The sequence below is a fragment of the Egretta garzetta genome, unplaced genomic scaffold (assembly GCF_000687185.1).
Source record: "Egretta garzetta isolate BGI_Z169 unplaced genomic scaffold, ASM68718v1 scaffold45, whole genome shotgun sequence".
NCBI classification, from domain to species: domain Eukaryota; kingdom Metazoa; phylum Chordata; class Aves; order Pelecaniformes; family Ardeidae; genus Egretta; species Egretta garzetta.
In genome coordinates this window covers 4485657-4500585 of record NW_009260028.1, presented here as the reverse complement: position 1 = coordinate 4500585, position 14929 = coordinate 4485657, and positions in this window count along the sequence as shown.

The following is a 14929-nucleotide window of genomic DNA, read 5'->3' as shown; positions in this document are numbered from 1 at the left end:
AAGCCCCCAAGGCGTGTGTTTGCCATTGGCACAAGTGTCCCTTCCCTCCTCCCATCTTTGCTTCTGTGTAACATCAGGTTTCACTAGTTCCCATGCTCACATTTCATTGCCAAAATTCTGCCTTACAGTCCACTACACCAATTAATTTCCCTGCTATTTGGTACGTTTTATGTGATATAGGGAAAAGAGGGCCTCCTGATACACAACTTAGATTTTATGCAGAGACATGTATGCTACGTTACTTTTTTTAACCTCTGTGTCTATCACTTTCTAGTGGCCTAGCACAGGCACTTCACATAAATTTCTGAACTTGATGTCCTAGCTGTCCGTGTCATGAATTGTTAGCCTTGGATGGACTAGAAGGAGAATGCAAGAACCTTTTGCAGAAGCTGAAGTCATCAAAAAAATGTGTTACATTTTCTTTTTTGGATGCATTGTTGTTTAATTTCATAGCATTGAATTAATTTTGCTTTTAAGGCTGTTGGACACACAGGAAAGCCTCCAAGCTTATTTGGAAGGGTCTGTGCTAACAGAACAGGACCAGCTGAGGAGACATAATGGTGCAATCTCTAAGATCTGTACACCCTAGGTGACTGCTAAGCCTTCATTTCTGTCAAGTTTCATTCTGATTTAAAGAAGAAAAATAAAAGAGAAAAAAGCTGGAATGTACATACAGAGAAGAATTTACAATTAGAAGATCGCCACAGCTAGAAGATTGTGAAAACAGCTGAAAAATGCCCTGCTTTTGACTTTGACTTATCACAGAAATGTTGGTTTACTTTTTTTTTTTTTTTTCCCAAAGCAATGTAATAAGGTGGAGAAAGGTCAAGGAAGAGGATCTAGTAAAAGGTATTGAAAAATGTTGGTCACCATTGTTCTGTTTATACTGTGCAGATGCTTTATGTCGCTGTACTTTTCCTTCCCTTGGATGCTATTTTTTCCCTTTCCTGATAGACTGAAGGAATAAAAAAAAAAGAAATCCTAGGGTCAGCTTATTGATCTAGAGCTGCCAAATCCTCATGATGTGTCACTCTAACAGCTAATTGAAAGGCTTCTGTCATGTAATCAAAAGTGTGCTTTCGGGAGCTGAAACACCCTGTTTTGCTTCTAAACTTTTTGATCTGAAATAACTAAGTGAGCTGTTTTAGGAAGCTGACTATGGAGATGTATGATCCTAATTTCCTCCTTTTACTGGCCCCAACTGTGCCTAGCCTTTTTAGATCCTCTTAACAAACAGTCATTAAAAGCAAAGTAATTGGCTTTGGATGCTTCTATTCCTCAAAATCTCATTAGATCTTGAAACATGCTTTCTGCTCAGATTTCCACTTTCCATCTTCAGTGAAGAAATAGACATTGTTACTTAACTCTTTGCAGGAAAAAAAAAATCATCATCATTCATGTTTGTGACTGTGTTCTCTAGCTTGTGTGAGAAATATCATCACTGAAGGGCTGCATTAAGTAGAAAAGAAATTTATTTTCCAAACTAGGCTGTCTGTCTTCTGCCTGCAAGTATCTTAACATTGTCATAACCTTATTCAAGTCAATTCATTCAACATGCATCTCACAGGAGTGAGATTTTTAATGTTCTTAAAATAATTTTTCATACCTAAAGCATATTTATCTCATTTTGCCTATCTGTACATGTTAAAAAGCATGATATTGATTTTAATTCTGTAAAAAGATGATGTTCCAATGTTAGTAGTGGAGCAGCTGCTCCATTAGTCTGTTATTTCTGGAAGTATAAAGCCAAGCAAAACAGGAATCTGTTCCTATGACATTTTCACTTTTGTCAGTATCGAGCCCTATCCCAGGTATTGCTCATTCTTTCCCATGACAGACAATTAGTTTTATGTCAGTGCACTCTTGTTATCATTGAACTGCTATTATTTATATTGTTGCAGTGTTTAGCTGTGCTAGTGTGAGAGTGAACCTACAGTGAGGTAATATGCAAGTGCATAATGATGAGATTTGGGTGTTTGTAACATAGTTTGGTTTCCAGATGTAAGTTCTCCATGTAGGATATAATGGGATTAGCAACTTCATAATGGCAAACCTGAGCTAATATTTTAAAACTCCTTTAGATCCTGATCCTCTGTCCACCCCTTTCCAGATGTCTCTGGTGTGATTGCAGGATGCAGGAGCCTTGACTTGAAGGCATCCAGGGGAAGACTGCAATGCTTGCCTTACTCTGAGAAGGGCTGAGGTGGGGGGGAAGAGGGGCTAGAGTCTTTGGTCCTAACGTAACATAGCAATTCCTACTTGCACTGACAGTGAGAAGTCCTACTGCCTTCTTCAGGACTTCTGCGGGGTCAACACTGAAATATTCTCCTGTAACCCTGAAAATCCCATATAAGGGAATCAGATGAACGCATAAGGGTTTCACCTGGCCAGCCCCATGCCACTGCTTTCCTGCTCTGTCATGGAAATGCTTTAAAAATGAGATTTAAAAAATAACAATTTAAGTTCTTTTTTTACGTTCTTTTTTATTTAAGTGCTTTGGATTCCTATATCGAACTCTCTTGAACAGCAGTACTGGGTGAAAATGATGCTTTTCAAAAGGAAAATAAGATTCCCAAACACTCATGTGATTTCAGATGCTGAGGCTTAAGAAGTGAGAGAAGAAATATTCTAAGATGCATGACAAAACGGTGAAAGTTGGAAGTACTGAAACTAGAAAGTTTCACTGTGACCATTCAATCTCAGCAAAAGATAAGGGAGTTTTTTTGCTCCAGAGGATGTGATTTTCAAACAAAACTGGAAGAACTGCATTTAAATTTAATGTTGAAATTCCTGTTTAAAATGAATTGTGATCTCTTTCTAAAGATATTCTGGAAAAATCAGCAAACTGTTTTAGTATTAGTTCTCCAAATCACAGGAGTTGTCCAAGTTTTCTACAAAAAGGTAGGAGATGATTATAAAAAATACTTCAGTAAAGAATATAAAAATACAAGAAACAGAGAAAAGGTATTTTCTAGTAATGTCAAATAGATTATTGCAGTTTTAGGCACAGGTTCGGAAACAATAAAAAAAGGCCGTGAATGATTCAGCCATAGAAGTTGTTAATGTGTCATCCAAAAGTCCCCCCTTATACTCTTGTTTTGAAAGGTCAAGTTTTGCTAAAAACAAGACGGTTCTAGATAAGATGGTCCCAGGAGGTCTAACCTGTATTCTCTCTCCAGAGAAGAGAGATAGGAGGCAGAAAAACTACTTTGCCCTCACATGTGGAGAGGCAGCAAGACCTACTGGAGTGAAAAGCAGGGGCAAACACTGTCTTGCTCTTTTCAGTCATTCTCACCTCTCTCAGAGAATATTCTGGATTTGCCCATGACTCAGTGGATGACATCAGGTATGACACATAACATATCTGTGCCTGACTGAATGGCAGCAATATGTCTTGACCTCAGGGAGGTGTTTTGAAGATAGATTTGTTTTCCAGTAATTTGACTGTCTGAAATAATTTGACTATATAAATGCTAACGATGCTGATCTGGAGCAGTGTTTCCACCCTTTCATGTGATTTCTTGTGTGTAAAACAGACTGCCTTCTTCAGCTGGAAATTCCTATGGGGAGTTTACTGAGAAGTGAAGAGCTCATTCTCTGCAAGTGGGATCCCACTGTGAACCCTGGTGTGTTCAATTACGGTTTTCTGAACTGTACGTTCTTGTGTCTGTGCATATGTTCTCCCAGATAGAGCAAGGTAAGGACAGAGTGCCAATGTACAAGTAGAAGAGAGACTCCGCTACCTTATTTCTTGGCATTTTAAAATAAAAATAATGACTGACTGCTTGGGTGGAAAGGCATAAGTGGTCTTAATTTGTGAACCTGGCAGATGAAGGGAACATAAAGATTCTTTTGCTCAAACTCTTTTCATAGCGGTATGATCAAAAGACTAGGGCAGATAGCAATTTCACAGTGTCAGCTACATTTTTCCAGTAAAAAAAGTGACAGAATTATCTAAAAACTATTTTTAAAATGCATGTTTAAAAAAAACAAAACAAAACATGTCATTTAAAAACCAAAGATGGACAAACCAAAAACTGAAAAACTAATGAATCCTCATTTCTAGAAGCCATTTTCTTGTAGAAGTTATGCTCTCATCTTAACTGCATCTCCTAGGGAGAGCTATGGCCAGGAGCTCCTGTGATGTAACTGTCTTCATTTTCCATGGTAGGAGATTGATAACTAGCACTGGAAACATATTCTGACTAAGGCCTACCATTTTTGAAGAGGAATAGGAGTCTGAGGAAGGTACAATATTAACGTTTCCTATAGAAAACTTTTCATTTTTCTTTCTTTTCTATTCCTTCTGTAAGAATGAGACTTTATTTACTCCTTGCACTGCATATTCATAATGAGGTCCCATGGCTAATCACAGCCTTCCTTTCATTCTTTGATTCACTTTTAATTGTTTCTGCTGTTGTGTATTTGTTGGGCCAGACAGCTTTGTCTATTAGTACACCAAAGATGATAGGAGTTATACTTGCTCAGCAACTCTGAAAATCATGTGTTTTTCTCAGACTATTTCTAAATACACAAATGTATTTGTCAGGCATGGAGATCTGAAAATTTGCTCTATCTATTGCTTTATATAATTATGTTACAGCACTGTCACCAATCTATTTAAAAGGAGCTGCCTGATTTGAAGTACAGATGTTTTGATTCAACATATTTAAATTTACAAAATCTGGGCGGCCTGGAAGCTCTATGTTTACACCATGAAGAACTGATTTTTTGAATACTCTGAAAATAAATCAGTGAATGCAAATCTGCAGTAGGAGATTTCTTACTAGAAATAAAACTGAATAAATTCTTGATCTGTTTAATTCTTAGGCTTCTTGCCCTCCCAGTGTTTGTTACGCTATTAACACTAGTCCATGCAATGTTACCTACAGACTTTATGAGTGCCAGTCATGAATACTGGAAAGCTGTAAGAGAATTCTGATAATATGTGTTTTACAGAAACACACAGGTTTGTGCACAATATAGTACCGATCCTTATTTATTCTCCAAGGTTATGAACTTTATAGGAAAGCACAAGTTCCCTTGCACATAGCTAGTATCTCATTCTTGCATGTGGGGAATAGTGCTCACCTCAGAAATTTAGTGCAAATATGTCAGTCTGTATATTATTGCATGGCTGGATCTGTCCCAGAGATTTCAGTCTCAGCAGCACCTCCTTGTGTTGAAAATGTACGTATTTAAACAGTTCATGATACGTTTCTTGAGATACTTTTTAAATATGGTATTTTCTATGTAATAAAGAATTAAAAGTCATTCTCTTATTCACAGAATTATCCATTTCTGTGGATTATTAGTAAAAAATGTGAGTATTGCTAATGAAAATGTTAAAGTAGATAACTAGTGGTATTAATGTGATGAAATATTGCCATACACTTTTCAAGCAATGTATTCACATATCAGCAGTCCCTGCTCTTTGACACCCGACAAGCTTTGCTTACAACTGGTTTAAATGCTAGCATACAAGTATAGGTTGTTATATGCCAGTCTGCTGAGGACCAGTACTTAGAAATGTTTCAAATTGAAGTTGAAAAAACCCCAACATGGGCTTCACTTTGTATATTAAAGCACGTGCCTTTAATGACAATAGTACAAATTAATTCTGTCAACAGGAAAGACCCACTGGAATGTGTCAACAATTTTCCCATGGCATGTAATTCTGTCAGAAAGTCTTGTTTACTAAAAGCAGTCCATTTCATGCTGTAATTTAAAACCTGTTCTTTTCAACCTTTTCTGGATAAAATGTCTTTGTTTCAGATTTTTTTTTTTAAATTATTGTTCAGTGATTTTAGGGAAACAAAATATTGTAATCTACTTACAGTAATTTTCCCATTTGTTTCCTCTACTCACCAATGCTGTTAGACAAAATTCTTCAAGGAGAATATGTATGGAGATGAAGGTGATCAGGATTTACCAAGGTCAAATTATGCTCAACGAACCTGACAATGATGAGGTCTGTGGATGATGGCTGAGCAGCAGATGTTGTCTGTCTTGATATTCTGCCTCCCATGGAATCTTTTAGCCAGGTTAGGATGTTACAGGCTAGATGAATAGACTCCTGGAGGGGTGAGAAACTAACTGGACTGTTGACCTTAAAGGACAGTGCTTAAGGCATCACACTCTACCTCGAAGCTGGTTATGAGTGGAGATTCTCAGAGATGGGTCCTGGGACCTGTCCTACTTAATCGCTTTACCAATGACCTGGAGGAAGAGGCAGAATGTGCCCTTATGAAGTTTGTGGATCATAGCAACTTCTAGGGTACTATCAAAATGCTCAGGGGCAGAGCAGCCATTTAGCAAGAGCTACCCACACCACAGGAATGAACCACTAGCACCTTCAACAAGAGCAAATACAAAGTCCTATACCAGAAATGGGATAACTCTCTGCAGTGGTACTAACTGGAGACTGACTAGCCGAGGAGCAGCTCTGAAAAAGGACCTGCGCATACTGGTGTATGGGAAGCTAAACAGGGGTCAGCAGGGAATGCTGGCAATGATGAAGACTAGCAGCATATCTGGGTTGTATCAACAGAGGCATAGCCAGTAAATTGAGTGAAGTGATTATCCCCCTTCATTTGACAGTCATTAGGCTACATCTAGATACTGTGACCAGTTTTGCCCCCCCCCAATAGAAGAAAAACTTTTTTAAACTGATGTCAGGTCAGGGGAGGGCCCACAAGGTGGTCAGGGACTGGAGCGCTTGCTCTCTGAGAAGATGCTGAGGGACCAGGTCTTGTTCAGCCTGGAGAAAAGACAGATGATGAGTTATCAGAGAAGTCATCAGAAGGACAGAACCAGGTTTTTGCAGCAATGTGAGGAAGGACAGGAAGAAGACAATGGGAATGAAACAGGGGAGGTTTATAACAAGTATAAGGAAAGATATCTCTCCATGAGAAAAGCCAAGCAATGGAGCAGGTTGCCCAGTGAGGTTTCGTAGGCTCCATCCTTGGAGATGTTCAAGACCCCATTGGAGAAAGACCAGAGCTGACCTGTTTTGGACAGGAGGTTGGACTGGTGACCTCCTGAGTGACTCTGTAATTCTCCTTGCTTCTCTGAGACTCTCAATATTCTCTGATGTTTTGTGCAAGGCAGCCAGAAAAGCAACTTCAGTTGTCAAAGTATAGAGTAAAAATTTACAGAGAAATTTATTCTTGTGCAAAAGAAGGAGGTTTTAACCTGGTATTTAGAAAGGAAGTAGAGTTCACACCTTCTCCTCACCTTTCCCTCCATTGCCCTTGAATAGCACAGGTAGCAGGAACCTTGAATTAATTTAATTTCCATCCCAGTTGTGCCATCCTGTCTAAAATTCTTTCATCCATCAATACCGTGGACTAAGAAGGGAAAATGGGGTGACATGGCAGAAAGGACAGATCTGGTATTCATATGAAGACAAGAGTGTCAAGATAGTCCTTGACATTTTCGTCTTTCAGATTAAACAATGGCATCTTACATCCTGATTGTCTTCCAGACACTTTCACTCCAATTGTCTGAGTAGAAAACTGACATAACTCAACAGTGCTGACAGAAGAAGCAAGCTATTTGAAATTAGAATAATCCCTACCAGTGCATATTTGTCTGCAACCAACAGCAACTGGCAAGGGGTAGGAAGAAGAGGAAGAAATGATGAAATAGAAAATGGAGGTAGAGAGAAAGGAGATCACAAAATTTATATATAGTTCTGCATAGAATAGCATCAGTGGGGGTGAACTATATAACACATGAGAGAGAAGAGAGCTCATCCAAGGAGAAAAATAGAAGAGTCAAAAAATACCTAACTATCCTGTTTTCAAAAAGTTGTAGGCATGTTTATAGGGTCTAGAACCTGACTAATGTCACTGAAGCTCAGGTATCTAAACACACGAAAGCAGATGTGTTGAAATCAGTGGGAATTAAGCATCTACACAGTTTATCCAGCATAAAATTCCTATCAAGCATTCATCTGCAACATTGACCACTTAAATAACTTTGAAAAAGTTGACTTTAAGCCACTTTTGGAAATGAGTCTCCTGCTTAAAAATGGGCTAGAGTTTTTGAAAGGGTTGTCCACAAGGTTTATTTACCAACTTATACATGATCACTTTATTTAGCTTGACTGCCAGAATTGTCTAGTTATGTTAATATTAGTGGTAGTTCTATTGTTAGAAAATTCATTTTTATGACATGTCATTCTGAATGCCTAGATCTTATGAAAAAAACCCATTTGTAATAGGTGTTTGTCATACCAAAGTATGTGTATGTTAGTTTAAGAATACTTCTTTCCCATGTAGCTAAGTAATGGCTCTCCACAATTGTGACAAATCTCTCTTGTCTGAAGACAGACTCAGATTTTGTAATTCTCATTTGGGTGACTTTAACCATAACATCGTGCTTTCCTCTCCTCTTGTGGGACATTTATATTACCTAACTCTGCAGTTAGATTGCAAGTCTCCATCTGTAAAATGTTTCTCTTCCTCCCCTGGAGTTTGGCTTGGATTCTAGTTCTAAATTTAAATGGAACTCCATTTTCCTTGTCCAATAACCACTGAGTAATTAGGCTTTTACATAGAAAAAGAATTATCTAAAGAAATGTGTTCCTGTAAAGGGCATTTTTAGCACTGTAGATATATGCCTCCTGTGCCAGGTTACCTGCAGTCTGCAGAAAGAAATCTTCTTAAAGAGACAGATGTATTCATACATATCCAGTCCCTGTAATTTGTAAGACTCTCTTCTATTATTTGTGTATCTTATCTCTTTCACATTACAGGAAAATGTTATTACTTCTTAAAAGAGACATTTGTTTCTAATGGAGTGGCACATTTAAAGATTCACATAATAATATCTTTACAGAAAATGCAGCTGTATAGCTCTCCGGGTCTTTGTCTGCTTTTCACAGTATTTTACTGTAAATGGTACCTGGATGGAGGCGGATCTGATTGTTAATAATTATTTCCATTATCTTATGCAGCTCAGTTCCTGGCTTATTTCTGTTCTTGGTCAAATTTGTGGGCTGATATTTGGTACAAATTAGGGGTAAAGTTGTAATATGTTATTATATAGTTCTATACATTTTAATGTGCTTTGCAGACTATGGGCCTAATCATTTGTATTATTGACAGTGAGGATTCCACCATTGGATATGTCTGTGCACTGCAGTGGACTATGGAAATTCCTGATTAGGTCAGTTATTGGAGACATATGGTTGTGTATATGGTTCTAAAAGGTCTATGAACACTTAATGGTGTGTGGGTATCCCTAGCCTGCAGCATACAGCATCAGAACACCACAGTGAAACGTTTTGGTGCCTGCACTCTTCTCTGATTGCTTTCCCCAGCTGGTATTGCATGGGCCAGCAGAGACTCATTTCCCATATCAATGTCAGCAGTTCGCAAGGCTCCGGCATGTCTGGCGTCATTTAGTGTTCCCCTCAGATTGGGTCCGGCTCACATCCTGCTCTCATGGAGCCTCAGGTAGACATGATGACAGGCTTAGGTGTTTCAGAACATGTCCAGCAGGAACATGCTGGGTTTTATTCATGTTGGACTGAGTTTAATCCAAACAAACTGAGCAAAATCAGCAAAGACCTACTATTGTAAAACGTTTGTACCAGCTTTGTTCATTTCACATGAGAAATGCTCAGGAAGTACTCACATGGGCAGCTCAGCTGCCAGATCAGAGAGAATGGCTCCTTCTGGGAGAGAAGTGGCGATCAGGTGGAGGGGGGATAGTTTCATCATAAACGGAAGTAGACAAAGAAGATTCATGTCTAGATGGGTACATGATAGTTTTTAGTAGGCAATTGGCAGTAATCTTAAAGCACATTCTTTTATGAGGGGTGGAAGTAGAGAAGCATGGCTTCCTGTTTTTCTGTGATTTGTGTCCCGCTCCACTCCCTGGCCCACGGTGCTGCTGGCATCCCTTTGGCCAGACAAAGGGGAGAAAGTGTCTGCCTCAGTGGCACTGGGGTGCTGCCAGGCCAGCTGCCTTACTGCTCCCGACTTACTTTGTTCATTTCACATGAGAAATGCTCAGGAAGTACTCACATGGGCAGCTCAGCTGCCAGATCAGAGAGAATGGCTCCTTCTGGGAGAGAAGTGGCGATCAGGTGGAGGGGGGATAGTTTCATCATAAACGGAAGTAGACAAAGAAGATTCATGTCTAGATGGGTACATGATAGTTTTTAGTAGGCAATTGGCAGTAATCTTAAAGCACATTCTTTTATGAGGGGTGGAAGTAGAGAAGCATGGCTTCCTGTTTTTCTGTGATTTGTGTCCCGCTCCACTCCCTGGCCCACGGTGCTGCTGGCATCCCTTTGGCCAGACAAAGGGGAGAAAGTGTCTGCCTCAGTGGCACTGGGGTGCTGCCAGGCCAGCTGCCTTACTGCTCCCGACTTACCAGCCGCTTCCTACGTCTCTGCATGTGTGAAAAGGTGGGACGTAGCTGCCTTTCTTTGTGAGATAACTTTCTGCTACCCAGTCATGGTCTTTAGTGAAACTTGAGATCCTTGAGCTCTCTGTCCCTGTGTCCATTTGGAAATTGTTCAGTGGCTTCAAAAGTCTCTGCGAGAAAAAGGTCTGAGCACAGACAAACTCTGTGATTTTGTACGCTTCATTTCCTTGGGAAGCCAGGATAGCAAGTCTTTTTTAAAATTTATTTTTCATTAAACTGTCTCTCAAGCAAAAGATTAGATGCAGCAGCAAGAGAATTGTATGATATACAGTGCAAATTTTCAAAATATGCAGACAAATCAAGGCAAATGTCACACAAACTGATAGTGGTGGCCTCTTGGGCTAAGGCAGTTCAGGACCAAATGTCATAAAAAATCTTCATGAGACCATTAGTTATAAACAGCTCTCTATTTGTAACTGTCCTGCTGCTTGTTTCCATGTCATTTTTTTCATGAAAATCTGAATGCTTTTCCTTTCAAATATTGACAAGGGTTTAAAAAAAGGTTCAAAAAAAGGTTATCAGTGCTTGAGTTCTTTGTAGTCAGTAATTCCCATGGCAGCTGTGAATTTGGAAAAGCAAATAGCACTTGCAGAATGTATCTTGGAGATAAAAATCCGGACAAAAGCTCCTTTTCTGTACATATATGTGTGATGGGTGTGAACCATAGAAAAACTCAGTAGTGGCTAAATAATTTTCCTTTCTTTGGAATGAAACAGAAAGTGAGTACTGAGCAGCTTTTATCAACACAGCTATTCAGAAAATGCTTGTGAAGGACCAGTAGGGGGCATTAGTATTCCATACAGAAAAGACTATTGCAGTAGTCATAAATTATTTTATACATTTGCTTTAGTATTAAAGTTGAAAATGTTGTAAACTGTATGCTTTTTCATCCTCCGTACATCAGAGTATTTGTCTATTTTAACCTCGAATGTATAGGTTCATTTAGCTATTTTCATTTAACTGGCAATAAGTAAAGCCTTTGAAAATTTTCATATTCTTCATCTGGAGACTAGCTTGCAGCCCATTCAGTATTCAAACATAGTACCATTGCCTCTTTCTGACAAACATGGAGTAATTAGGCTTTCCATAGACAAGTGATTTCCTAATAAATGACCTTCTGCAAAAGGCTGTATTAAAATGAAGCAAAAGGCACATTTAGAGCAAATGATGGCCAAGCAATAAGGTGCGGGAACAAAAGAGAAGCTTTGCATAGCCAATCTGCTTCAGCAGCTTTAGAAATAATGAAAATGTTTACTTGTGGTCTGCACCAAATGTAATTATATGTCTGACACTATGTTTAAATTCTTAAACATAAAATGTGATGGGCTGCTTGCCATACTGGCCATTAATTCCCTTGAAAACATAGGTACAACCAGAAGGAAGCATGATCGCATTTCTTAAGACACATATCACCCGTGTTTGTTTTAGACGTAAAATGTAAACAGCAAGCAGATGACAGAAGGTAATGGGAGAGTTGCATGTAGCTTCCTATGTCTTTTTTCCAAGATACTTGCAGGGTTATCAAACAAAAGAATTGTAAAGAGAATGTCTTTGAACTACAGTTTTAACAGAATGTCCAATCTCAGTCTACTCAGAGGAAGCAAATTTGAAAGCGCATCATGTGCAATCAAAGCTGCAAGTATGTGTATTCTGACATCCTTTCACCACCTATCCCTTCACTGACTGTACTAGAACTTCTGCTAGCTGCATCTAGAAGCAAAATACAACAAAACAAACCACTTACTGTTCCTTCAGAATCAATCTTAGTGTTTAAAGTAACAAAACATTTCTTTTTATCTGGCAATGAAGCTAAACCTTCAAAAAGCTGAAGCTTTTTTCTCAGTACTGAAAAAAATGTAGTTCTGAGAGAATAGTTCAGTCATAGAGTCTTGCAAATACTTAAAAAGTTAATTTTGAACTTTTCAAGCTGTTGTAAGGAGAAAAAGGATCATGAGAGCATTCTGGGCCATGGACATTTCCTGGGGCGTGGGTTAATAATCAGACTAGCCTTGAACCTGACTACTTTTTTCAGCATGTCAGCAGTCCCTAGAAAATGCCTTAGGCTCATCTGCTACTGCTTGATCAGACATGATACAAAGTGGGATGGTTCAAGTGCTGGATTTTTACCCATCTTATAACTCTGTTGATTCACTGTTTCTGGCTCTCTCCAGAATTTCTGTTCATCATCCATTTAGGAGTGATAAGAGAACCCAGCATTCACTCAAAATATCATGGCCATTTCCACACACATCTGTGCTTGTATGCAAAAGTGAAAGAAATCAGAGGCCGGTATTCTCATCGTTTAACCATCAGCCCCTACCTTAGCTAAATTAGGAGACAGTTTTCATTAAACTGTTGGAAAGAGGCGGCTCCTCCTGAGGGTAATTCAGAACAAAGGACTATGTTAGGCCTTCTGTCAGTGTAGTTTTACTCCTCCCATTTCATTTCTCCAGGAGCAACTCTGCATTTTTTTTAAATAAATTGGTATGGGAAAAAAAATCTCACCTCTTTTTTTGTAGGATTGTTGATGTCATTTGCTAAATCAGTGCTTGAAATGTTTCTCTCTCTCTCCCCCCTATAATAAATCCTAATACGAAGTACAGATTCAGGGCATTGCAGAAGATAACACTGTAAATTGAGATTTTAGGTATGCTTTGTTTTCTCAAAACATAAACAGAAGACTGTTGTTTGGATCTCTGGTCTGTAGTCTACAAGACCTCTTGTTATTGCAGGGCCTATAATGTGTCAGAGTAGCAAATAATTTTTATTACACTTTTTGGTTCAAGGGTATCTTAGATATTGACAAAAGAACATCCAACAGACTTCTGTTCAGAGCATTGATCAACTTTTTTAGCTGCCTTCATTTGACAATACAGAGAAATATGTTATGGAGCACAAACACAACGTACAGAGTGTTTTGGCTTTATAGGGCTTTTTACAAGATATTGGCAATTATTAAGATAACAAGACAGAACCTTCCTGTGTCAAAAAGCCTTGTCCTTTCTTAGTGTTGACACAGCCAAGTAATTTAAGAGCAGGTGCTGATTTACCGGCAGAGAGGGAAGAAACAGGAAAATTCCACGTAATGTAATGGTGGCCAGCTGACATCTGTGTAATTCCTTTATTTCTGCTATCCTTTTGTACGTTGCTTTTTTTACGAAGTCTTTTAAGAATTTGTATTTTTCCCAGACATGGTTATACCGTGATATGACTGGTTGGCTCTTGGACAGCTATAAAAATCCTCTCTTTGGTTTTCTGTTCAGTAACAGGAAAAAAAAAAGAAGACTCCTATCTTGCTACACATGCACTAATTTGGAAACAAAGGACTGAGTTTTCCTTGCTAACATCACAGCACTGATAGTCCATATCACTATGTACTACTGCTAAAGCCTTACTGCAACTGTATTTTTACTGCTATCATAACATTGTTTGCATTTCAGCTGGCCTTTCTTCACTGATAAAATAAATCATCTCAAGATATATTATGGCCATTAATATATTTTTGGAGTAAAAAGATAGTTAGTTGTGATTTTGAACTTCCATTCTCCAAATGAAGCCAAGACATGTACTAGAAGGCAGAAAATTCACTTTAAAAAATCCATGCAGGAGTGAATGTTTGTTGAGTCTCCCAGCATCCTGTATTGCTCTGTCCTTCTGAGCAGATCTAGTCCCCTAATCGTGACTCAAACATTATCCGTGGCACTGTGTAAATAAACAATAATGATGGGTAATTTCCTGCCCAGGAGATTTTTTTACCATTTGCTTCTACAGAGCTAGGATTTTGTCCTCAGACTTTAATGGGATTTGGAGGTATTTGGCACTGCATCAGATTGGGCTCTACTTCCTTGGTTTCTCGACTGGGTCCCAGCACATAAAAAATGATTTTACTTAAGCCAAAAGGAGCTGAAATAGCCCACTTTCCTCTCGTTCTGCCCCCAGCTGCAAACATAAGGATAGGCAAAAAGATGTTTCTCATATTGTTCTATTTAATAGTATATGCTGTTGTTATAGTAACTGAGGTAGGGAAATATATTTTTTAGCTTTATGTTGACAGTGCTCCTTTAAACAAGAAAGGGGAAAGTAGAAAACAGCATTTCATAAAAAGTTAAAATATAGCTCAACAAAGCTCATCTTTCTTTTTAGCAGTTGTTTTGTTTCTACATGTATAATCTATACATCTATCACTTTTTGTCTTCACTCTGAAGTCACTGTTTTGTGGGCACAGGATATAGTGGCAGATGATATATATTGTCTTACTGTAATTAATTACAAGTATTTAATGCCAATAGCTATTACAGTGTTGTTTAGTAATATGAAAATATTATCCAAATGCAAATTCTTAATGAAGTTTAGCAAAAATTTGTCTTATTCTCCAAACTATTTCTTAACTTTTTGTTGGATTTTGAATTTTTGTTGTTTTAAGAGCAACAGTATTAATGTCATGTAAATCAGTGATTTATGAAATGGTAAAGCTACAAAAAAACCT